Here is a 26601-nt window from a genome sequence, read left to right as displayed (position 1 = left end):
AGGGGTGGTCCACCGGTCCTCCACGTTCGGTGGTTCAGCTCAGGGCTAACAACCCTAAAATAGTTAACAGAAATTGTGACGGGAAGAGCAATGAAGAATCCTATATCTGTGTGGGGCTGTGTCTGTCTCACAAAGATACAGTATCCCTCATTGCTTCATCACTGCCCTAAGCAGCAGTGGCTTAACGGGCAACAGCTAACTAACTGACTCTGTGACTCTACAGCAGACCGACTGCACTACACTGCCACCTCAGCAGTTATATTATTTTTAAATAATGAATGCAAAACTGCAGACAATACATATATTTACATAATTATTTTTATTTAGAGTGGATCAAACCCTTCCAGCCCTTCAAGCCATGCCCCCCCCCCCCCCCCAATTTAACCCTAGCCTAATCACAGGACAATTTACAATGACCAATTAGCCTACCAACTGGTGTATCTTTGGACCATGGGAGGACATACAAACTCCTTACAGAGGATGCCAGGACTGAACTCTGATGCCCTGAGCTGTAATAGCACCACACTAGCCACCACAGTACTGTGGCACCCAGGTGCAACACTGCCAAGTGTCTGTAAAATTATAGCAAAACACTTAACTCTTGCAAAAACGACTAATGTGTCATTTGTCTTCCTAATTGCTTGTTAAACCTGCAATTGAGCTTGTAGTGACTTATGTTCAAGGATGCCCAAGTTCTTCTGAACATCAGAATTTGCAGTATTAAAAAAAAAGACTGCAAATTTCTGTTTTCCTTAAAAAGAGCCTAACCTCACAATTTTCCAAGAGACATTTAATTTGTTCAATTTTGCCCACAGGCCTACATTGTCTGCATCCCCTTGAAGCCTCTTTCCAACCTTGTAATATTTATGTGTGTACTTAGCTCTGTGTCATCAGGAAATGTTACATTTGTTCCCTTCAGCCAAATAACTGATAACAATTTTGAATCACTGGAGCCCAAGCACCCTTGAGGCTTCACACTAGCAACAGTCGGCCAGTCTGAGTAAGATCCATTTATTCCCTTCTTTTGGTTTTCTATGTGAAAACCAACTCCAAATCCATGCCTGACTAATACTTGCATTTCCAATTTCTTGTTCACCTTCTTTGTGTAGGACTTTACCAAAAGCCTCCTGAAAATCCAAATGGATCACATCAACAGGTCTCCTCCAATCAATTCCAGAAGACACAGTCTTCTAAAAACAACTGTTTATTGATAGGAAAGGTTTAGAGCAGGGGTTCCCAACCTTTTTTATGCCATGGACCAATACCATTAACCGAAGACTCCAGTGAGCCCCTACTCTAGAGGAATATTGTTCAAGTATAGGCATGTGGGACAAGCTTATGCAGGTCTAACTGTGGGGAGGAGCTGACGCAGTTCACAATCGCATTATGGAGCATTAGATCCAGGGTTGAGGTGAGGCTGTCAGGCAAGAGATTAATATGTGAGATGTAGAGTGCAGTTTAGGGTTTAGGCAAAGGGATGTGGAGGAATTAAAGGTCAGGCTGCAGTTTACGACTCTGGAGTCAAAAGCCAGTGATGTGGATGGGTGTCAAGGACATACGAAACCTAGGTCTCCTTTCCGAGCTCAAAGAGTTGTAATGTGAGCATTATTAAAAGTAAGTTAATACTAATCGGGAAGCTGTTGGTAGCAAGAGGCGGGATCCGGGGTTGGCGGGGTCTTTACTTCTGCTCTTTTTACTCCCAGTATGCATTGTATATAGTTCTTCCACCCAGGCCGCATGAGGTACCTGGAAGCCTCCGTATTGTAAATATCATTTGCCGTCCCAGATAAAGATGCTCTATCGGCCATCAAGTTGTCGAGTAGTCTTTTTGTAAAGTAGAAATCACCACATATTTTTGGCAACGAGATAAACTGGTTTTGTGGACGGGTCGGCCCCATTTTCGATCAGGAGCTGTGAGCGGGTGAGGAGCCTCGTGTTCGGATGACCACGTTCGGAACGGTCGGTGTGTTCGACGAGCAAATCGAGGAGTGGCCAGAGTATGAGGAAAGGTTGGGCCACTTTTTCTGTGCTAATGGAATTACTGAGGAGGCTAAGAAGTGCTCTATTCTCCTGAGTGTGTGTGGGGCAAAGAGGTACAAGCTGATAAGGAACTTAGCTACACCGCGGAAACCGGGAGAAATTCCATACGACAAACTGGTCAACCTCGTGGGGAACCACCTCAATCCGAAGCCTTCGGTGATAGTTCAACGGTTCAAGTTTCACAGCCATGTCCGGAAGCCAGGTCAGTCTGTGGGTGATTTTGTGGCCGAGCTTCGGCAGCTGTCAAAGCATTGTGATTTCAGAGCCATGTTGGATGACATGCTCCGTGACAGATTAGTATGTGGCATTAATAATGCCGCCGTACAACGCCGCTTGTTGGGGGAAACCCCACTGTTGACTTTCAAGACAGCCCTAGAGATTGCTCAAGGCATGGAGTTGGCTGCTGATGATGCCAAGGATATACAGAAAGGATATAGGGGGGTCGCAGTCGGCAGCAGTGCTCCAAGTCAGGAGGGAGACTGGTAGACAGGAAAAGTGGGTGGAATGTTTTTGGTGAGGAGGAACGCACTATGCAAATGTTTGTAAATTCAAAGATACTGTCTGCCATGCTTGTAGCAAGAAGGGACATTTAGTTAAAAAGTGCAGGAGCATAAAGGGTGAGGTTAAGCCTGGGCAGGGGAAAGCTCAACAGACTCAGGCAGCCACACACCACCTAGGAGAAGCAGACGAAGAGGCAGCGTGTGCCTACAACATGTTTGTGGTGGAAATGGATGAGGGACCACCTGAACCATATTATGCCACCGTCACTGTCAAGGGAAAGGACATTAAGTTCGAGATTGATTCAGATGTAGACAGTTCCATGGAGTTTCCAATGGTGAGACAGTCTACTGGGGAAGCATGTCCACCAGTGACTTTGCTAGAGGGAGAGACACTGGCAGAGGGGGCAGAGTCCCCTGAAGAGGATGGACATTCTCACGTGGACACACAGACCCCTCTCGTGTCCCCAACAGTAGATCCACCCAAAACATCCTCACCAGCGGTGCCTGCTGGGTCACCGGGGGGTAGTACGTAGATCGCAGCGCCATCGCAGACCTCCTGACAGGCTGAATCTTTGATTGGATAGTTTCTTTTGTTGTTAGATTGAATGTTGAATTTGCCATGTTTTTTAGGTGTTTTTGTATTGGTAACCTGTTGTTAATGATACCACTGTTTTTATTTCCTAGTTCTTCTATATTTGGGGAATTTTGGATTTTAAAGGATGAGAAGTGTTGTAATGTGAGTATTATTAAAAGTAAGTTAATATTAATCGGGGAGCTGTTGGTAGCAAGAGGTGGGATCCAGGGTTGGCGGGGTCTTTACTTCCACTCTTTTTACTCCCAGTATGCATTGTATACAGTTCCTCCACCCAGGCCGCACGAGGTACCTGGAAGCCTCTGTATTGTAAATATCATTTGCCGTCCCAGATAAAGATGCTCTTTTGGCCACCAAGTTGTCGAGTGGTCTTTTTGTAAAGTAGAAGTTAGAAGTTAGAAGACCACACTGGGAGCACCGGATGCAGTAACAACGGATCCCACTACCAAGCACATCGTTCCCTCTCCCCCCTTTCTGCTTTCTGCAGGGATCACTCCCTACGCGACTCCCTTGTCCACTCGTCCCCCCCATCCCTTCCCACCGATCTCCCTCCTGGCACTTATCCTTGTAAAGGGAACAAATGCTACACCTGCCCTTACACTTCCTCCCTCACCACCATTCAGGGCCCCAGACAGTCCTTCCAGGTGAGGCGACACTTCACCTGTGAGTCGGCTGGTGTGGTATACTGCGTCCGGTGCTCCCGGTGTGGCCTTTTATATATTGGTGAGACCCGACGCAGACTGGGAGACCGTTTCGCTGAACACCTATGCTCAGTCCACCAGAAAAAGCAGGATCTCCCAGTGGCCACACGTTTTAATTCCACGTCCCATTCCCATTCTGATATCCATTCCCATTTGGCCTCCTCTACTATCAAGATGAAGCCACACTCAGGTTGGAGGAACAACACCTTATATACAGGCTAGAAAGCCTCCAACCTGATGGCATGAACACTGACTTCTCCAACTTCTGTTAATGCCCCTCCTCCCCTTCTTACCCCATCCCTGACATATTTAGTTGTTTGTTTTTTTTCTCTCTGTCCATCACTCTGCCTGTTCTCCATCTCCCTCTGGTGCTTCCCCCCTCCCCCTTTCTTTCTTCCGAGGCCTCCTGTCCCATGATCCTTTCCCTTCTCCAGCTCGGTATCACTTTCACCAATCACCTTTCCAGCTCTTAGCTTCATCCCACCCCCTCCGGTCTTCTCCTATCATTTCGCATTTCCCCCTCCCCCCACTACTTTCAAATCTCTTACTATCTTTCCCTTCAGTTAGTGCTGATGAAGGGTCTCAGCCCGAAACATCGATAGGCTTCTCCTTATAGATGCTGCCTGGCCTGCTGTGTTCCATCAGCATTTTGTGTGTGTTGTTCTGATGATATTAAGCCTGATTTTGAACATGCACATGACTTTTTTTTTGCAGTACTGTGATTTGCTAAGGTCTGGGTGCCCCTGGTCATGAAGTCCTCCATTAGGCCAAGCATCAGCCAGCAATGTGTTTGCTCTCCAGTCACCTGTTGCAAAGTCAATGAGTCACCAGAGCCTGGGATGGACACAGAGGGAATATGCTAATTACCCTAATTATCTAATAATACCCTCATTATCATGAGGATAACTAAAACTGAGGCCAGCAACGTGAGATGATAAATCAAAGCTCACAGTAAATTTATTATCAAAGTACATATATGTCACCATATACAAGGCAGAGATTCATCTTCTTGTGGACATACTCAATAAATCCACCTTCAACTGAATGAGGACATTTTTGAATAGGTTACAAAGTAATTGAGAAGGATAATAGAGATGTAGTCTAAGGTAGGGGTTTCCAACCTAGGGTCCACAGACTCCTCTGTTAACGGTAGGGACTCACGGCATAAAGAAGGTTAGGAACCCTGAGCTAAGAGGATGCTGGATACACAAAAGAGACAAAAATTGGGGATTATACTGAGCGTGTTAGATGAGGAAGGGTGGAAGTGGAGCATTATTACTGTCATGCATGTTTGGGCCAACTGGACTCTTATCTGTTTGGTCCTGTATCTGGTATTTGCTGCAATTACCTTAATCTCAGTAAGGCTGATCATGCATTCCGGACACTGCTCACAGTCCAGGTGTATTAAATAGATACACCAAACTCAAATTTCAGTTCAAATCCGCCAGAGATTCTTCAGCGGCTCAATGAATAAATAAGCCTCTGGCGTGGGATTAGTACAAGTAGGTTTGGGATGAAACCACTTTCATCCTCAGTCTTTGCAAGGATGACTTACTTTGACTAAGGCAGTGAAAGGAACACAATCATTGTGATTTTGTTTGAAGACACTGAAGCCGATCATCTATGTCTTGATCAGCATATGAGCTGGCCGAACAAATTCAACTGCGTGATTCTGCTTAATAAACCCATTAACCCTGACCACCTACGCTTACATGGGAAGAGAGATGCTCTTTATTTTTTTGTGTAGTGATGACTAGAGGGAAATATTCAACCTCCTTAAATATTAGGATTTTTTTTTACATCAGTCTGGAATGTAAATGGGCGGCAACAGATTGTGACAAATCCCTGTTTGATGTTTGTGATAGCTAACCTGACATTTTCTTTGATTTTAATGACCTTCGGTTCTCAAAAATGCCTACATATTTTATGATTAACTAAATTTCAATACTTGTTCAATCCTGCCTTCCACCCTACTTAAAGACTGTAGCTCCTGAGCCAAATCACTTTTAATAATCCTCGTCCAAAGTGCTCATTAGCTCTTGCATGCTCAAGGGAAAGCTTTTGAATGACATACGAGATTCCTCCCTTAATCAGTTAAGTCTGATGTAATTTGCTCCCATTCACTGACAACTGCTTCATTGCGCAAAGAGAAATTATGTGTACAAGCTGAGAATTAATATTGGATTAAGGGCAAACTCCTGTACTTATTCATCTGCCATCGACAGTGGTTCAAGGATTAAAAACTACAGAGGTACAGATAGAAGAGTTGCTGCCTCATGGCCCCCGCAACCTGGGTCAGTCCTGACCTCCTGTGCTGTCAGTGATGAGTTTCCACTTCCTCTCTATGACCACGTGGGTTTCCTCCAGCGGGTCTGGTCTTATCCCACAACCCAGAGATACATAGCTTGGTAGGTTCAACGCACTGGAGGAATTCAGCAGGGCAAGCAACATTCATGGAGGGTAATTTACAGTCACCATTTCAGGCTGAGACCCTTCACCTGAACTGGACTGGAAAGAGGAGAGTTAGCTAGTATCGAAAGGGAAGTCCAAAGTGCCTTAACTCAAAAAGTTATAGATGCTGCCTAACCTTGTGAGCTCCTCCCATGCCTTGCGTGTTGCTCCAGATTTTCAGCATCTGCACTCTCTAGTTTGGTGGGTTAATTTGCCACTGTAAATTGAACCTAACGTTCTTTATGTGTAGCACAAAGTCCTGGGTGTCTACATCTCTGAAAATCTCTCCTAGGCCCAACATAATGATGCGATTATGAAGAAGGCATGCCGGTGACTGTATTTCATTGGGAGGCTATATTTCATCTGGACAGTGAAGGTGCGTACACCAGGATGCTCTTCATTGACTACAGATCAGCATTGAACACTATCTTCCCCTCAAAACTAATCAATAAGCTTCAAGACGTAGGTCTCAATACCTCTTGTGCAACTGGATCCTCGATTTCCTCACTTGCAGACTCCAGTCGGTTCGGATTAGCAACAACATCTCCTCCACAATCATCTTCAGCACCGATGCATTACAGCGCTGTGTGCTTAACCTCCTGCACCATTCACTTTATACCTATCACTATGAGGCTAAGTACAGATCCAATGCCATAAGTTTGCTGATGACACCACTGTTGGCCAAATCAAAGATGGTGATGAACCAGATATAGGGGGTAAGAATGAAAATCTGGCTGAATGATGCCACACTGATCACTATTGTTGTCCAAATCAAAGGTGATGAATCAGCATCTACTACTCAACGTCAGTAAAATCTAAGAAATATTATTGACTAGGAAACCAGACACCCATGAGCCAATCCTCATCAGGAGATCAGAGGTGGTGAGGGTAAGCAACTTTAAATTCCTCAGCATTATCATTTCAGAGGATGTGTCCTGGGTTTAGCATGTAAGTGCCATTGCTAAGAAGACATGAAAGCACCTCTACTTCCTTAAAAGTTTGTGAGGATGACATCTAAAACGTTGACAACTTTATCTAGATACGCTGTGGAGAATATACTGACTGGTTGTATCACAGCCTGGTATGGAAACACCAATGCCCTTGAGCAGAAAAGCCTACAACAAGTAGTGGATACAGCTCAGTCCATCACAGGTAAAGCCCTCCCCACCACTGAGCACATCTACATGGAGCGTTGTCACAGGAAAGCAGTGTCCATTATCAAGGATCCCCACCATCCAGGTCATACTCTCTTCCTGCTGCTGCTACCAGGCAGGAGGTACAGGAGTCTTAAGTCTAACACCACCAGGTTCAGGAACAGTTATTACCCTTCAACCTTCATGCTCTTAAACCAGAGGGGTTGTGTACAGTTTTTCATTAATTCTATTGTGTCTCTTTGTATTTATTGTGAATGCTTACAAGAAAGAGAATCTCAGTATAGTATATGGTGATATATATGTACTTTGAACTTGGAGTCTGAGGAGAAAAGGAGATTTGGTACGTCACCAATGACTCCGGATGTGGATGTCAGCTTCAATACAAAAACCAAACCACTGGAGGAACTCAGCGGGCCAGGAGCATCCACGGAGAGGAATAAACAGTCGATGTTTCCGGCCAAGACCCTTCATCAGGAGGTGCAGAAGCTTGTAGCTCCAGACCAGGTTTAAAAACAGCTACTTCCCTTCAACCATTTGCTTCTTAAGCCAACCTTAATCACTCCAGTTTAGCAACACTGACACCTTTAGTCACTTAGCATTGAAATAGACTTTCTCTTTTTGTTCTAATTGTATCCATTCTTGTACCACACATTTTAATTCCACGTCCCTTTCCCATTCTGATATGTCTATCCATGGCCTCCTCTACTGTCAAAATGAATCCACACTCAGGTTGGAGGAACAACACCTTATATACCAGCTGGGTAGCCTCCAACCTGATGACATGAACATTGACTTCTCTAACTTCCGTTAATGCCCCTCCTTACCCCATCCCTGACATATTTAGTTGTTTGCCTGTTCTCCATCTCCCTCTGGTGCTTCCCCCCCCTTCTTTCTCCCGAGGCCTCCCGTCCCATGATCCTTTCCCTTCTCCAGCTCTGTATCACTTTCGCCAATCACATTTCCAGCTCTTAGCTTCATCCCACCCCCTCCGGTCTTCTCCTATCACTTTGCATTTCCCCCTCCCCCCACTACTTTCAAATCTCTTACTATCTTTCCTTTCAGTTAGTCCTGACGAAGGGTCTCGGCCCAAAACGTTGACAGTGCTTCTTCTTATAGATGCTGCCTGGCCTGCTGTGTCCCACCAGCATTTTGTGTGTGTTGTTGTTTGAATTTCCAGCATCTGCAGATTTCCTCATGTTTGCAGTATAATTTGTTTCCCTGATGATATTGCTTATATGATGCTTTGTTCCCGTGATGCTGCTGTAAATAAGTTTTTCTCTTGTGCATACGACAATAAACTCAATTTTGAGAAATTGTACATGAGAATGAACTGAGATTCATGGGGCCTAATGGTTTAAATAACCCTGGGTAGCCTGATTAATCTAAACTCTGCAGTTGGTGTTCAATTTCCTTAATTAGCATGATCCTATTACTATGAATAAAGAAGAGCATTTTGGGTGAATTTCCACATCCTGCCATCACTTTTATCACTAATAAGCAGTTAGTTCAAGTTGTCAGTTGCTGGCCTATATTCACAGAATCTCAGCATTATCGTCACTGAGATCTTGAAACTGCACTTTGAACAAATATTATTTGCACAGGAACTGGCCTGTTCTAATCATCTGAGTTTCAGAAGAAGCTCTAACTGGGTGGGATGTTATCCACTCCAAAAATCAAAGGAAACCACTTAATACAACAAAAGTACTAGAAAATTATTTTAACTTCCCCCGATCTAGTCACAATGGATCCCTGTTTTTTAAAGGTCAACCACTGGTCACAAAAAGATAGTGATCTTAAAAAGCTTTATTGGAGTTATTGCTTGATTATTTATTCAGCAGGTAAAGATGTAAGCTCAAAATATTTTTCCAGTCATTCATGTCACTGATGGACATCTTGTGAACAGCTGCAGAGTGGACTGCAAATACATAAGGAAGTTGCAACCCTGGGTTTTTGTTGGTCACTGCAGATGTCGGCGGTAGTTTGTCAGTCTTTGTTTATATATAGTTTTTCATAAATTACATTCTATTTCTTCATTTTCCTTAAAACACCTGCAAAAAAAGTGGATCTCGGGATGGTATTTATTTATTGATATACAGTGTGATAAGGCCATTCAAACATTTGAGCCAAATCACAGGACAATTTACAATGACCAATTAACCTACCAATCAGTATGTCTTTGGACTGTGGGAGGAAACTGGAGCACCTGGAGGAAACCCACACAGTCACGGGGAGAACGTACAAACTTCTTACAGAGAGCGGCAGGAATATACATACTTTGATAATAGATTTACTTTGACTATGACTTTGAATTTGAACACATCAGACAGTCCTCCCTGCCTTTATCCCCATCTAAATCGATCTCCGTGAAAATGGCTGCTCTGTGCTAATATCATCGTAGCAGCAAATTTGTCCACAACTTTGCAGACTGCATCTCTCCCAACAAGTAGCTCAAGTTCACCTATCTCTGATCTGTGGTCTGCAGTATAGTGTATATACGATCTTTTGTTCTACCCAAGATATGCAATGTTTTCCAGCAACCGAAGTCTCCTGTGCCTTTTGCCCCTTCGGATATTCCTCAGCCATTGTTGCAGTGTCCCATTACCTCCTCTCTCTTGAACACACTCACTTTTCCTCTGCCATTACATGGCTCAAAAACATATCCTTCTGCTGCCACTCTGTCTGATCATTCGTAAATGAGGGCATTGTATTTAATAAAAAGGATATGGCAATGTAATATTGTAGTCATGATTGATAACTCAGGAGCAGGGTTGTTAACACGTATTCCATTTGGAACCCATTGCAACAGCAAATCACAATTATTAATTTAAAATGTAAAGATGCTATTAATCTTTATTGATACAAGAAAAACAGCTAAACTTCCTGCATTACATTTTCCCTAACAGTCCCTTAACATGTAATCATTAATATTTCATAAGTCACCATTTCATAACTTTATTTGTACAGGGAGACTACCTTTAGAAACTAATGTACCTCCTCCAGCCCCAAAACAAACTCTAAACGGCTGATAATACCCATGGGAAATGTCAATACATTGTTAGCTGAGCCAGCTCTGTAGAAACGAGGCCGGATGCATTGCTCTAGCTTTCACCCCATGAACTCCTGTCACACATTCCTACCTTTGACAGCTCAATAGGCGCCTCTTCACTTTTCGTTCACCAAAATTAAGATTCTGCACTCAGAGGAATGATTCTACACTCAGTAGCCACTTTATTAGCTTCCTTCTGTACGTAATCAAGTGGCCCCTGAGTGCATCTTTGTGGTCTTCTGCTGCTGTTGCCCATCCACTTCAGGGTTTGATGTGTTGAGCATTCAGATGCTCTTCTGCACACTGCTATTGTAACGTGTGGCTATTTGAGTTACTGTCACCTTCCTGTCAGCTTGAACCAGTGTGGCCATTCTCATCCGACCTCTCTCATTAACACGATGTTCTTGCCCACAAAGCTGCCATTCATTGGATTTTTGTTTTGTTTTTTGCACTACTCGTTATAAACTCTAAAGACCGTTGTGAGTGCAAATCCTAGGAGATCAGTAGTTTCTGAGATACTCAAACCACCCCATCAGGCACCCACAATTATTTCACAGCCAAAGTCATTTAAATCACATTTCTTCCCTATTTTGTTGTTTGGTTTGAACACCAACTGAACTTCTTGACCATGTCTACATGGTTTTATACATTGAGTTGCTGCCACATGATTGGCTGATTGGATATTTGCATTAATGAGCAGATGTACAGGTGTACCTAATAAAGTGGCCACTGTATATTTACTACCCAAGCCTTTTTTGTCAATGAATATTGACTATGAAATAAACAACTCAACATAAATAATACACCAAATACTTATCTCCTGGATTAAATAGACCAGTGATTAGGATATTAAGCTTTAATTCCTAGAAATGCCAGGATAATTCCAGAGATCAGCACACCCTAATAATAATATCAATAACACTTACTGTTACTGCAGTCCATGGCCTGTATTTCTAGTTGTTTGAGGATGTATCCTATAACTCTAAGTCTTTGGATTGCTAAAGTGCTTCATTCATACTCATTTTGTTAAAAGCAGATATGCTTTCTTCTCACACTCGAGAGAAGGTACAGGAGCTTGAAGACGCTCAACAACTTAGAAATGATTTCTTTCCCTCCACTAGCAGATTTCTGAATGGTCTGTGAACTCATGCACACCACTCACTATTCCTCTTATCGCTATATTTTAATTTTATTTTTCTAATAACTTTTAATATCTCTTTATGTCTCCCACTCTACTGCTGCCACAAAGCAACAAATTTTATCACATATATAAGCGATAATAAACTTGATTCTGACTCTGAGGATTTCAAAATTACTAAATAAGATAATTCTGGTTTCTACCATTTCATTTATTAAGATTATGTTATTGGTCTTTATGTTTCTAGCTGTATTTCTTAATGGAAGATTGGAGATGGGATGCTAATTTCTCTCACTATTTTAAAGCACCGATAGTAATACTGACTCAAGTTGACTCTCCAGAACTAATTGACAAAGTAACAAAATCATTAGAGATTGTCATCTGTTCTGATGACAGCCCTTTGTCTGAAATACCACAACATAATTTCTTTTAATAGTAACTGACTTACATGCTAGGCATTCCCATGTTCTTCAATAATTCCGTAATAGCTATGTTGGAAACTTAGATCAGCTTGCTTCTTGTGGAAATGGTTTTGACTTTCCTCATTTCTTCCACCATTGTAAATCTATATCTGCAACACAACAGTGGAACATGTTAGTATCTTTAAGGTCCCAGCTCACCATCCTTGCTGATTTTTATCAGCCAATTTCTTAGTCCAATTCAACCAATCTCTTCATAAATTCACTCTTGCCTCTGTAAGGCTCAATCGTCCAACCCTTCTGCCCACGCCATGATTCTGAAGTTCATTGAACTAACCTCTGGTCATCCATCTTTAATACTCTTTAGTTCACTTTTAATGTAGGTCAATTTTGGTTGCTATATGGTATTTAGAGAATACCATACCGTGAGAAAATTGGGGTTTCAACCAGGACTAAATGTTGCAAAAGAAATCCAACATCAAAAGAAGCTGTATGATGTTGTGCACTCAGTCAGCTCCTCCTTTTGCACTAGCCTGTATAGCACCCAGGACATCTTCAAGGAACGGTGCCTCAAAAAGGTCACATCCATCATTAAGGACCCCCTTCACCTAAGATGTGCCTTATTCTCATTGCTACCATCAGGGAGGAGGTACTGGAGCCTGAAGACACATATTCAATGATTCAGGAACAGCTTCTTCCCCTCTGCCATCAGATTTCTGAATGGACATTGAACCCAGGGACACTACCCTCACTATTTTTATTGCACTACTTATTTAATTCAACTATTACATATATATGATATAACATGCTATAATTACACTATAATTCAGTTTTTATTATTAAGTATTGTAATGCCGCATAACAACAGATTTCACGACATATGCCAGTGATATTAAACCTGATTCTCATTCAATGAAACAGACGCTATGGACGGTTGAGAGAGTTAATGGCAAGTACTACAGCCAATTTTATTGCAAAGAGTTGGCATTTGACCTAATCATTTGGAAGCCTTCATTTCAGAATGGCATGGAGCAGTCACTGGAGTGAATCCTATGTTGAAAGAAAGAAACCAATGCCTGAGAATGCATTAAATGCCACTGATAACCGAATAGTGAGACCGAGCGGGAGGACTGCAAGCAAGTAGAAAACCAAAAATCCATTAAAGGGCAATACTGTAGTCAGTTTGCGAAAGACTGGTCACGCGGCGGTCACAAGCAATGCTGTACTATCATCCGTTGCTGGTTTGGGTTCTTCCAGTGTTGAAGTAGAAAGAAAGTAAATGATTAAACAGGGGAAGACAGATGTGATAACCCCTAGTTCAAGAGCTGAGAGAGGTCAGAGATGGGGCTGTAGTTTGCAAGACGGGTTAAAGACATGTCTTCTTTTGACAAGGAGTTAATGACTCTACTTAAATAGAGGAACCCAATCATTTAATGCATTATCTTATGTGCAGCTTTGAAAACAAAATCATAAGTAGATTTTAATCAGTCAATACTGCTACAGTGAATTAAAAATACTGAAAAGTCCATAACCCTAACTTCCCTTATGGAGTTAGAGGACTACAGCATAGAAACAGGCCCTTTGGCCCATCAGGTCTATGGCAAACTCTTAATCTGCCTAGTCCCACTGTCCAGCACCTGAACCATAGCCCTCCACATTCCTCCCATCCATGTACCTATCTAAACTTTACTTTAATGCATGGCCAAGATCAGGTGTTCCCAGTCCAGGATCCACAGACCCCTCGACTAATGGTAGGGGTTCATAACATTAAAAAGGTTGGAAACTCCTGGCTTAATCAGAGTGGATGTGGAGAAGATGTTTCTTATAGTGAAGGGAGTCTAGGACCAGAGGGCACAGCCTCAGAATAGAGGGACATCCATTTAGAACTGAGATAAGAAGGAATTTCTTCAGCCAGAGGGTGGTGAATTTGTGGAATTCATTATTGCAGGCAGCTGTGGAGGCCAAGTCTTTGGATATATTTAAAGCAGAGGTTGATATGTTCTTGATTAGTCAGGGCATCAAAGGTTACTAGGAGAAGGCAGGAACATGGGATTGACAGGGATAAGGTATCAGCCTTGATGGAAGTGCAGATCAGATGATGGGCTGAATGGCCTCATACTGCTCCTGTGTCTTATGGCCTTATAGTGCTAAATGCTGCAATCAAACCCACATCCACCACTTCTTCTGGTAACATGTCCCACACTCACACCATCCGCGGAGTGATATAGTTCCCCTTCAGGTTCCCCTTAAATATTTCATCCTTCATCCGTAACCTATGACCTCCAGTTCTGGTCTACATTATACTTAACATCAAATTTACAAACTTAGATACAACATCAAATGCATTGCACTGGAAATGCACACAGTCTTTCCCAATCCACCCGACCTTACTCACTCATTCTGATCCCAATGATCTTTTAGTCAAAATGATCTGAGACAAAGACTTTACATGACTGCAAATTTGCAGACAAGGTAATGACCAGACATGAAATTTCAAAACCAGCATTAGCTGATAAATAAAATTTATAAAATTAACAAGATAGGTTCTCCCTCTCATGCAGCTTATAGATGATTTACCCAAAACAACTTTAAAATACATGCCATTTGCACAAACTCTCTATAATCATAAATGAATGGCAATAAGATTAGGAGACTACTGTTCTGTGGTGAACTGATTCTCTGAATGGTGAACTCCCATTGATTTTAAATATCAAATTATAACTATATTTCTTCACACTGATGCCAGGAGGATCATTAGACAGATTTGGCCCTCAGCCTGATTACTAGACCTACCCTGGATATTTTCTGTCATGGAATTTCCATAGGAAATAGTCACCAATTAAACAAAGCATTTTTGCCTTGCAGATTCCCACGTGGCTTGTGATGGATAAAGTTTACATCCTGACGTGCAGGTAGCTCCTAACATACCAGTGCGGCACTTCCACAAAACACACAAAATGCTGGTGGAACACAACAGGCCAGGCAGCATCTATAGGGAGAAGCACTGTCAACATTTTGGGCCCAGACCCTTCATCAGGACAAAGGGTCTCGACCCAAAACGTCGACAGTGCTTCTCCCTATAGATGCTGCCTGGCCTGCTGCGTTCCACCAGCATTTCAGATTCAGAATCAGTTTATTGTCATTTAGAAACCACAAATGCAATGCAGTTAAAAAATGAGACAACGTTCATCCAGAATGATATCACAAAAGCATATGACAAAACAGACTACACCAGAAAATCCACGTAACATTTGGCAATCCCCAATCCAGAGTCCGGAGAGGCTGCTGCGTATTAATATCGCGCTACCATCTTAGCGTGTTCCCTGGAAAGGAGCTCCAATCCCACCAGACAAAATGAGACCAAAAACTAAAGCTACAAGACCTGCACAAAACCACATAGTTACAACATATAGTTACAACAGTGCAAACAATAACATAATTGATAAAAAAGACCATGGGCACAGTAAAAATAGTCCAAAGATGTTAAAGGACTATAAGTTCAAAAGAAATCACCACACAGTTTCCACAAGTCCCCAGGGTCCCAACAGACTCGCCATCCCACACCGGCGGCAGAAGAGAATACCCCCGCTATGGACGACCATCTCCTCCGGCACAGCTTCTCCGAGCACCATCCTCTGCTGAGCGTATTCAGACGGCCCTGCCAATGGCCATCGGCAACACGATCCTGAGGACTGGGGCCCTGTTCTTCCCAGCAGAGTCCCGGACCTCACAGCAGCAGCAGCAATGAAGAAGGTATTCCTGGAGATTTCCCAATGTTCCTCCGTGCTCCCACATCCGTTTTCAATCAATTATGATTGCGCACGGCACTCCACTTCACAAATAACAGATAATCAGTTCCAGAGTGGCCGCTGCAAGCTGCGTCGCACCGCCATCTTGGAAACATTCTGTGTGTGTTGTTCGAATTTCCAGCATCTGCAGATTTCCTCGTGTTTACTTCCACAAAAATAAGGTTTCGTAGAAACAAATCTGTCACAGATTTCTTTAGCTTTGTTGGGAAATTAAGTCAAATTTCAGTCATTCCTTTTTAGAACTACCCTGTTGTATCACTGAGTAAGCAATGTAGTTGGCCCTCAGTGCCTAGCCACAAAAAAAACCAGAATGTTTAATAAATCATAGTATAATGCAAAAGTGTCTATTTTGATTTTAGATAGAAAGTGCTTGGGATTCAGAAGTTCAATGGAATTACATGAATATAGCACAGTCAATAATTCAGGAAGTTCCTTGCTCTGCATCATCAGATTTCGGAATGGTCCATGAACCCACGACACTCATTTTTCCTTTCTTTTGTATTTATTCTGTAATTTGGAGTAATTTTATGTCTTTGCACTGTACTACTGCTGCAAAACAACAAATTTCATGCCATATAAAGCAGTAATAATAAATGTGATTCCAATTCTGATTGTGGGGTGGCATGGTAGCACGTTACAGCTTGTCCCAGCACTGCTTGCAAGGAGTTAGCACGCTCTCCCTGTGACTGCGAAGGTTTCCTCTGGGTGCTCTGGTTTCCACCCACATTTCAAAGCTGCACAGGTTCGGGTCAGTAAGTTGGGGTATGTTATGTTGGCACTGAAAGCATACCAATTTATGCAGGCTACGCCCCGCACACAAACACATCCTTAGACTGTGTTGGTCATTGACACAAACGGCGCATTTCACTGAATGTTTCGACATACTTGTTATAAATCAGCGGTTCCCAACCTGGGTCATTGGACCTCTTGTTTAATGGTCCATGGCAGGAAAAAGGTTGGGAACCTCTGTTACAGATAAAACTAATCTTAATCTGATTAATTCAAATGCAAACCAGTCTTCAAACTGTAAGCAGTAATCAGTGTGAAGTTAAAGGGACAGGTTTGTAAACAAACAGTACTGTGTATAGAACACAAGCTGCCACCCACACCAGGGGGTTGGCTTCTCCAGAGATATAGTTTACAAACTGAAGTGACCATCAGATGTTTCTGAATGCATCAGAAAATTAGGTGTGTTAATTAGCGTACGTCCTACTCTATTCCTCTCAGAATCGGGCTTAATATCGCTGAAACATGTAGGAAAATTTGTTGTTTGGCAGCAGCACAGTGCAATGCATTAAAACAAAATCTATAAATTGCAATAAGAAATGTATCTTAAAAATAAAATTAAATTAGTAGCTGCAAAAGGAAGGAGAATTTAAAAAAAGTGAGGTAGTGTTTAAGGGTTCATTCATCGTCCATTCAGAAATCTGATGACGGGGAGAAGAAGTGGAGGGGGTTGGATGCCTTTAGCACCTGTGCCTCCTCTTTGATGACAGCAATAAGAAAAGAGCATATCCTCTTCTGAAGCCGGATGGTGGTAGAATGGCATCTGCACCGGACTTTGAGGTGAGTGGTCCCGGGTTCAAATCCAGCCAGCTCCTTGCACGCTTTCCATCTACGCTGAGCTGAGCTTTTAGCTCGCAACTCAGCCTCGTAAAAAACAGACAAAAAATGTTAAAGAAATGGCAGGATTGTCACCCGATGCGCAACAAGGCGTGGAAAGGAACAACAATATCTTCTTCTGAGTAGAGGATTCATCAAAATGCTCATGGGCATACTTGATCAATCAATAGCAAGGACATTTTATTATCTGAGAGTCAGCCCTCACAGCATAACTTAGGGTTTCCGGGTCATCAGACCCAATGTTTGATCAATCTAAGTGCCAGGCCGATTTGGAAAGATCAGGTACGGGCCGAAATGTGGCAGCAGGGTACAGGTATGGAAGTGATAGGGTCCGGGTCCTAGAGAGAGGAATGACTTGTTGCTTGGGCAATTTAAACGCCAGGCCAGTTTGATCAGGCAGGGTGTTGGGTTCAAGCTAGTGAAGGGAAAAAGCATCTTACATCTCCTTCGGTAAAGACATATATCCTCCCCACCACCCTGAAGATAGGATTATCAATTTACTAAAACAGTTAAATACTGGAACAATTAAAACAATGAATAAGCATGTTCTTGTCACTGCTGGGTCCTAATGCTCCTGGAGGTGTTACTGAGGTTTATAGATTGGACTCTAGTTCATACTGGCCTCTTTCAGTTCTATGTATTTTTTCACATTCTGGCTTATTATTTCTTGTTGCCGATTGGTGGGCTGGGGGGTTTGGGTTTGATGTTCTTGTTGGCTCTCCATGTGGGTGATCTGTTAGTTTTTGTGTGAGGGAGGGGCTGACGAGGTTTGAGGTTTCCAAGTTTTTGTTTTCTTTTCGTGCAGGGGAGGGGGGGAATTGATGTCTTTCTTTCAACTACTTCAATGGTTTTCGGTATTTTATGACTCTCCGGAGAAGACAAATCTCAGTTGTACTCTTCACACATACTTTGATAATAAAAAGAACCTTTGAAATGCCTTCAGCTCACGTACATTAGTTGGGGCAAGAGTTTTGGTAATGACTTCAACCTTCTCATGCACTGGGTGTAGTTCTTTAGTATTCATGCAATCAGCACAAGTGGTGGATATAGGATTGATTTCATGGTTCATGGATGGGAGGAGAATGAAGTGCTATGGGACTAGGGTATTATTTTGGTATGGACAAGATGGGCCAAAATGCCTAATTCTGTGCTGTAGAGTCATATGAGAGACTCGGTTACTGGATTCCGTTCACAGAGAATGAACATTTACTGCTCTTTATCTGTACATCTGACAGTCTGCTCAATATTTCCTCCAGATACTGCAGGGGTTCATCCATCAAGGCTTCTGTAACCAGACTTTCTACCAAGCACCAAACAATCTCTTCGTGTCTACAAGATAGATGGTGCGGTTGAGACTTCCAATGGTAGTGGTCTCAGTGGGAATGAGCTGTAGCTGGTGTTGACAGCCAAAATCTGCTTAGAATGCTCCTCTAACCCTATCTGTTGATATGCATGACTTATACCCATTTTAATGAGCAGCTGCCCTCCAAGAGTGGGACACCGTTCCAGAGACATGACTTGATTCACGGTCAGCTTGTAATCTCCAGAAATCCCAGTGGATTCATCAGGCTTTAAAACGACCACAAGTACGCTGCCAGGGATAATATTTAACAGGCTCATTTATTTTCCCCCGAGGAATTTGTCAACTTCTCTCTTTAATTTTGTTTTTATTGTAAAAGGAAACTGAACTTGGCTTGAAGAAACATAGTGGAGTGCTGGCAACAATGTGAATTTTGGCTTGGATCAGAATGCTCAGCTATCTTTGGAAACCCCTTCGTGGCCTCCCTAGTGCCTCATGTAATATTCTATCCTCAACCATCTCAACGTGATGAATGATCCTTCAATCTAGAGAATGGTACAAAAGCCTGAAACCGCACACCACCAGGTTCAAGGAAAAGTTTCTACCCACTATTGTAAGCCTAGTAAGTGGTTCCCTAGTATGATAAGATAGACTCTTGACCTCACAATCGACCTTGCTATCATCTTGCACCTTGTTGTCTAACTGCACTTTCTTTGTAATTCACACTTCATTGTTACTGTTTTATCCTGTTCTACCTCGATGCACTGTGCAATGATTTGATCTGTATGAACAGTATGCTAACAATACACACAAAAAGCTGAAGGAACTCAGCAGGCCACGCAGCATCTACGGAAAAGGGGAAACAGTCAACATTTCGGGCTGACACACTTCATCAGGAGAGGGCCTCAGCCTGAAATGTTGATTGTTTACTCTTTTCCATAGATGCTGCCTGGCCTGCTGAGTTCCTCCAGCATTTTGTGTGTGTTGCTTCAATTTCCAGCACCTGCAGATTTTCTCGTTTGTGATTCGAACATTATGCAAGACAAGATTTTCACTGTATCTTGGTACATGTGGCAATAATAAACAATTCCAATTCCAGTTCCATCCAGAGTCTGCAAAGTCCACTGCTCAGGGATTCACCTATATTGGGCATCTTATCATTAAGCCATCAACATCATCTAGTTCAAAACTTTCACTTTTATCAGGATTCAGCTTCAGCTGTGCCTTTTTAAGTTCAGATGTAGCATTTTCTTGTCTTCTCTCCTCTGTCTGATTAATCAGTGTAAAGCTGTGCCCAGTACATAATCTCAGATGCCAAGTCTTTATACTACCATATGTCACCATATACTACCATGACATTAACTTTCTTGCAGGCATTGACAAGAAAACAAAGACATTTATGAAAACTATACTTCAATCAAGATTGACCAACAACCAATGTGCAAAGAAGATAGGAGGAGAGAAGGCTCTCATTAAACACTGTAAGCATTTCTTTTTGTATCACGATCTTCACTTGGAAACTTTGAGTGCCTATACACCTCTTATTTTCATCTAGATTCTGCCAATAACTGTGGTGTCATTGACAAATCTACAGATGCTGTTTGAGCTGCACAAAGCCACACAGCCATGAGTGTAGAGAGAGGGTAAAGCAGTGGACGCGAGGTGCGACTGTCTGCGAGGAGGAGACGTTATTCCCAATCTGCACTGACCATAGTCTGCTGGTGAGGAAGTCACGGATCCAATTGTACAGGGAGCTGCAGAGGCCCAGGTTTTGAAGTTTGTTGATTACGACTGATGGAATGACGGTGTTGAATATTGAGCTGAATCAATTAACAGCAGCCTGCTCTGTGTGTTGCTGCTGTCCAGGTCGCCCACGGCTGAATGCAAAGTCAGTCAGATTGTGTCTGCTATAGAATTGTCACGACCTTCGAGAAACTTCAGCAGGTCCAGGTGCTTGCTCAGCAGGAGTTCATTCCAGCCAAGGCACTTCATCAGAGTAGATGTGAGCAGCTTATTCTGCTCTTCCTGGGCCTAAGCCCTTTTGAAGCAGGTGGCAGCCTCACTCTGCAGCAGCGAGAGTTTGAAGATGTCCTTGGACACTATACAGCACACATTTCCAGTATTCTGCCAGGTACGCTATCAGGGCTGGCGTTCACCCTCTTTACCCAATGTTCTGACATTGGTCTCCGAGTCAGAGATGCAGGGTCACATCACAGGACAGAGATCATAGGGGTTTTCATCATGTTCTGTTTTTCATTACTTTCCAGCCAATATATTACCTCCAAAAATGTGGGCTTTTGAGACTGATCCTAATGAAATGCCAACCATTTATTTATTTATTTTTATTTAGAGCAGGGGCTTCCAACCTGGGATCCACGGATCCCTCAGTTAATGGTGGGGGTCCATGAAAGATTGGGAAACCTTGATTTAGTGATAGAGCACAGAAAGGCCCTTCCAGCCCGATGAGCTGCACGTCCCAGCAAACCACCTATTTAACACTACCCTAATGACAGGACAACTTACAATGAGCAAATCTACTAAGCAGTACATCTTTGGACTATGGGAGGAAACCAGAGCTCCCAGAAGAGACCCACGCGGTTCATGAGCAGAATGTACAAACTCCTATAGAGAGCGCTGGAATTGTTCAAAGTTGACAGTGCATTCATTATCAGAGTATGTACAAATTATATGATGTTGAGATGCATCTCCTTACAGGCAGCCACAAAACAAGAAACGCAAAAGAACCCATTAAAAACAAGATCAACAAACACCCAATGCACAGGGAGGGAAAAAACACAAACCGTGCAAATAATAAAAGCAAGCAAGAGCATTCTGGATGAAACTGAGTCCGTATACTCCAAGCCCAGGGCAGCCGTCACAGGCCCACAGCCTCAGCTCATCACACAGCGGAGTAAAAAATCACAAAGCTCACAGACATGAAGCCTGGAGCAGCCGTCACAGGCCCACAGCCTCAGCTCATCACACAGCGGAGTAAAAAATCACAAAGCTCACAGACATGAAGCCCAGAGCAGGCCCACAGCCTCAGCACCACGGACAGCAGAGTAAACATTCCGATTTTATCACCATCAGTCCTACAGTCTTGATCAAAAATCTACAGAACATGGGCCTGTCTATCTCCCTCTACAACTGGATCCTTGACTTCCTAACCGGAAGACCACAATCTGTGTAGATTGAAAATAACATCCCCACTTTGCTGACGATCGAAACTGGTGGACTTCAGGGGTGTGTGCTTAGCCCGCTGCTCTGCTCTCTCTACACCCATGACTGTGTGGCTAGGCATAGCTCAAATGTATCTATACATTTGCTGATGATGCAGCCATTGCTGGCTGGATTTCAGATGGTGACAAAACAGCCTACAGGAGTGAGATATACCAGTTAGTTGAGTGGTGTTGCAGCAACAACCTTGCATTCAATGTCAGCAAGACCAAAGAGCTGATTGTGGAATTCAGGAAGGGTAAGAGGAGGGAACACAAACCAATCCTCACAGAGGAATCTGAAGTGGAGAGAATGAGCAATTTCAAGGTCCTGGGTGTCAGTATCTCTGAGGATCTAACTTGGAAGCAACAAACTGATACAGCTATGAAGAAGGCAAGACGGCGGCTATATTTCATAAATGGTTTGAGATTTGGTTTCTCAACTAAACCACACAAAAACTTCTACAAATGATCCACCACCCAGGACATGCCCTCTTCGTGCTTCCACAGTTGGGAAGGAGATACAGAGGCTCGAAGGCACACACTCAGCAGTTCAGGAACAGCTTCTTCCCCTCTGCCATCCAATTCCTAAACGGACATTTAGGGACTACCTCATTACTTTTTTATTTCTGTTATTTTTCAGCAAGCAGAACCAGCCCAACCCTCGCCTCCGGTCCCAACACCCTGTCTTTTGAATCCATCTGGCCTAGTGTTTAAATTCTCCAGATGCTGGGTCACTCCTCACTCTAAGACCCTTGCCCTGTCACATCGATACACTCTGGGCCTGGACCCCACTGCCACATTCCGGCCCAGTGGCTTAGATTGATCCAACCTTACTCTCAATTTAGGTGGCTGGGCTCCAAAACTCCTCCACGCCGACTTCACCCCACCCCACTTTGCACGCCCCAACTCAGCCTCAACCTCGTTCTGATCACTTCTCCTCAAACATGCCTCAACCTCGTTCCGACTTAGCATCGCACGCCTCGACTCTCGAGTCAGCCTCACCTTCGCTTACCTCCTCATCATTTGCGGTGATCGTTCACCACAATATTCCACAGTATAAGTGTTATTAATAAAGTATTTAGTAGTATTTCTTGCTTTACGAACCCCCCAGAACACCCTGAACTGTAATAGTGTCATGCTAACTGCTACACTACTGTGGCACCCATTTCCCTCCATGGATACTGCCTGACTCGTTGCATGCCTCCAGCATTTTGTGTGTGACTTTCGTGACCAAGACAGCTTCCCAAACTCTACACAAAACAAATCTATTGGTTGCTCACTATCTATTTTGCTCGATATTTCCTCATAAACCTCTATTAAATATAAATCTAACCCCGATTCAGTTACCCTATTGGGTCTGTGCCTGCTTCAACACCACGTTAAAACAGCCAATGGATCTGGTAGGATTTCGAGATACAGGCCATCCCTGAGTAATGGATGGGTAATATTCTTCAAAGTTCACAGTAAATTTATTATCAATGATTAATAAAATCCACCTCCAAAAATCTAAAAAAGAGGGTGGCATGGCTTTACCTAACTTTCACTTATATTACTGGGCAGCTAATATACGTTGTGCTGCCTTCTGGTCTTTCTTCCACGGTCAACCCGAGTGCCCTAACTGGGTGGCAATGGAGTTGAGCTCCACTAAAGAATTATCTATATCTGCACTTCTTGGCTCTGCACTCCCTAGCAGTCTGCCCAGATCAATAGCTAATCCTCTGGTTAGACACACTTTGCGTATATGGGCTCAGTTCAGGAAATGCTATGGCTTCCAGGGGGTTTCTGTTTCTAGCCCTGTCGCACATAATCACCTTTTTTTTACCTACTACGTACGATTCAGCATTCCATGTTTGGCACAGGAAGGGCATTAGACATTTTGAAGATCTCTTCATTGATAATCGCTTCGCTTCTTTTCAGCAGCTCTCCGTTAAGTTCAACCTGCCTAACGCTCGCTTTTTCAGATATCTCCAAATCCGACACTTTACTGCTCCTTTAATTCCTAACTTTCCTGAAATGCCTGCGAAAAATGCTATGGACCTATTTCTTTCCATTAATCCACTAGGTAAAGGTTTAATTTCAATTATCCGAGATGAATTAGCAGCCTTAGGACGGCCCCTGTGGATAAAATTAAAATGGCCTGGGAGCAGGATTTAAATATCTCCTTATCCGAGGAGAGCTGGGACTCAGTTCTCAAATCAGTTAACTCAACCTCCCTTTGTGCTCGCCATTGCCTCTTACAGTTTAAGATTGTTCATAGAGCCCATATGTCTAAATCTAAACTATCTCGATTCTACCCTGGCATTAGTCCGCTCTGTGATAAATGCAAGAGGGGCGTGGCCTCTCTCATCCATATGTACTGGTTCTGTCCTAGCTTGGAGAAATTCTGGAAAGATGTCTTCACTACATTATCGGTATTCTGAATCAGCACCTAGAACCTAACCCCTTAATTGCTCTGTTCGGTTTTTGGGGCGAGACAGATTTATGTCTGGGTCCGACCAAATGCCGAATATTATCCTTTGCCTCTCTCCTGGCGAGACGCTTGATCCTCCTTAGATGGAGAGATGTTGCCCCGCCCACTCATGCGCAATGGCTTAACGACATTATGGCCTACTTGGACCTCGAAAAAAATCATTATTCAGTTCTTAATTCGGATCTAAAGTTCCATAAGGTCTGGGGACCTTTTACCGAGTATTTTCATAACCTTCCTCTTGACTAGGATTTTTTTTCTTTTTTTTCTCTCTTCTTTTCAGTCCCTTGCTTTCAGCTCCCTTTTTTTTCTGGTAGTAGGCATTATTATCCTCTGTTGCTAAGTGTATTCACAGTCTGGGAGTTTGACTGTCCGGACTTATACTCTTTATACCGTGTGGTGGTTGGTCTGGAGTTGTTGTTGTTTTTTTCTTGTGTTGTGGGCTTGGGGAGGACACTAAGCTCACTTGTCTTTAATTTAGGTGCTTTTTTGTTAAATTCTCTTCCTTTGTAGCATATTGTTATTGTATGCTTAATCTTGCACTGTATTAATGCTCCTCATTGGGATTTGGGGTTTTTAATTTTGTAAAATGTTTTGAAAAACTAATAAAAAAAATTTAAAAAAATTTATTATCAATGTACACATATGTCAACATATACAAAATTGAGATTCATTTTTTTGCAGGCGTTCACAGTAAATAGAAAGAAACACAACAGGATCAATGAGAAACCTCACACAATAGATTCAAGATTGAAAAACTTTATTGTCATTCTAACCGTACATCAACTCTGCAGGGCAGAATGAGACAACGTTTCCCAGGAGCAGTGCAATCATAACATAACAAACGCAACATTAAATAATAAACATAACAATAAATAGTAAAACACAACAGCCACACGTCAGTTAAAAACAAGTTATAAGTGTCCAGTGCAAGTTAGAAGTTGCAGCTGGAGTAGCAGGTTGTGATGCAAAAGGTCAGCACACTCTCAACCACGCCTCTGTAGAATGTATTTAAGATGTTAGTGTTAGTGGGGAGTGATGCTTGTTTAAGCTTCCTCAGAAAGTGCAATCTCTGCTGGGCTCATTTCACAATCCCAGTGGTGTTCCTGGACCAGGTGAGATTGTCCGAGATCTGCACCCCAAGGAACTTGATGTTTTTCACTCTCTCCGCTGTGGAGCCGCTGATGCTGAGGGGTGTGTGCTCAGGCTGAGACCGTCTGAAATCGACGATCATCTCCTTGGTTTTGGTGACATTAAGCATCAAGTTGTTATTACTGCACCATAGAGACGGGCATGTGCAAAAGACAACAAACTGCAAATACAAATGGAATGAATAAACATACGAACAAACAAATAAACAAGCAATAAATAGAGAACATGAGTTGAAAAATCCCTAACTTGAGTACATAGTTTGTGGAATCAGTTCAATATTGGGGGGTGATTGAGGTTTTCCTCTCTGGTTCAAGAGCCTGATTGCTGAGGGTTAATAACATTTCCTGTATCCGGTGCGTGGGATTTTAGGCTCCTGTAACTCCTTCCTGATGGCAGCAGCAAGAAGAGAGCACGGAGTAATGGTGGAGGTCCTCGATGCTGAAAGCCTGGACACCCTTTGTGTCAATTTTGTCCATAGGTCAGCAAAAACACAAAAAAATCACAAGATACGGTTGCCATACCTCCGCAGCATTTCATTCAATGAACAGCACCGAAAACACATAAAACTGATAAGAAAGAACAATGACTAAAATGGGGGGAAAGAAAGGAAACTATATCTACCTCTTCCACTTATAGGAACAAACGTGTGAAAGTACTCTTAACTTCTGAAGTTAATGATGTTATGGGAGCTCATTCATATGTAGGGGAGTGTGTAAGTCAGGCATTCATAACCCATGGACAGCCTGTGCCTCTGTCTCCAAAATTAGCTCCCTCTGTTGGGCCCATCTGCACTTCAGCAATGATTGGATGGAGCAAGTGAAGAAAATAGTTCAAATCCAGGCAGTTCCTTGAGTAGTTACATGTTCTGTGATGTGCTGTAGATTTCTATGTTTCCATGTAATGAAGTTAGCTTCTCGTGACCAGAGCAGATCTCTTTCAGTGTTTACTAAACGGTAAGGAGTTGGGAAATTTGGACTTTAATGCAAATATC

At 42.9% G+C, this 26601-nt stretch overlaps 1 protein-coding gene across 1 annotated transcript in view; it reads right to left on the bottom strand.

The window, feature by feature from the left end:
- The window catches only part of lypd6b (LY6/PLAUR domain containing 6B), a 234147-nt gene that overhangs the window by 119838 nt on the left and 87708 nt on the right, over positions 1-26601 (bottom strand). The window contains exon 2 of the mRNA XM_073026174.1: positions 12071-12193. The gene's annotated coding sequence lies outside the window, so the exon portion shown is untranslated. The remainder of the gene's footprint in view (positions 1-12070; positions 12194-26601) is intronic.

Source organism: Hemitrygon akajei, chromosome 2 (assembly GCF_048418815.1).
Source record: "Hemitrygon akajei chromosome 2, sHemAka1.3, whole genome shotgun sequence".
NCBI lineage: Eukaryota > Metazoa > Chordata > Chondrichthyes > Myliobatiformes > Dasyatidae > Hemitrygon > Hemitrygon akajei.
The sequence above is the reverse complement of the archived record's forward strand: the minus strand, read 5'-3'. Positions and strand labels throughout refer to the sequence as shown.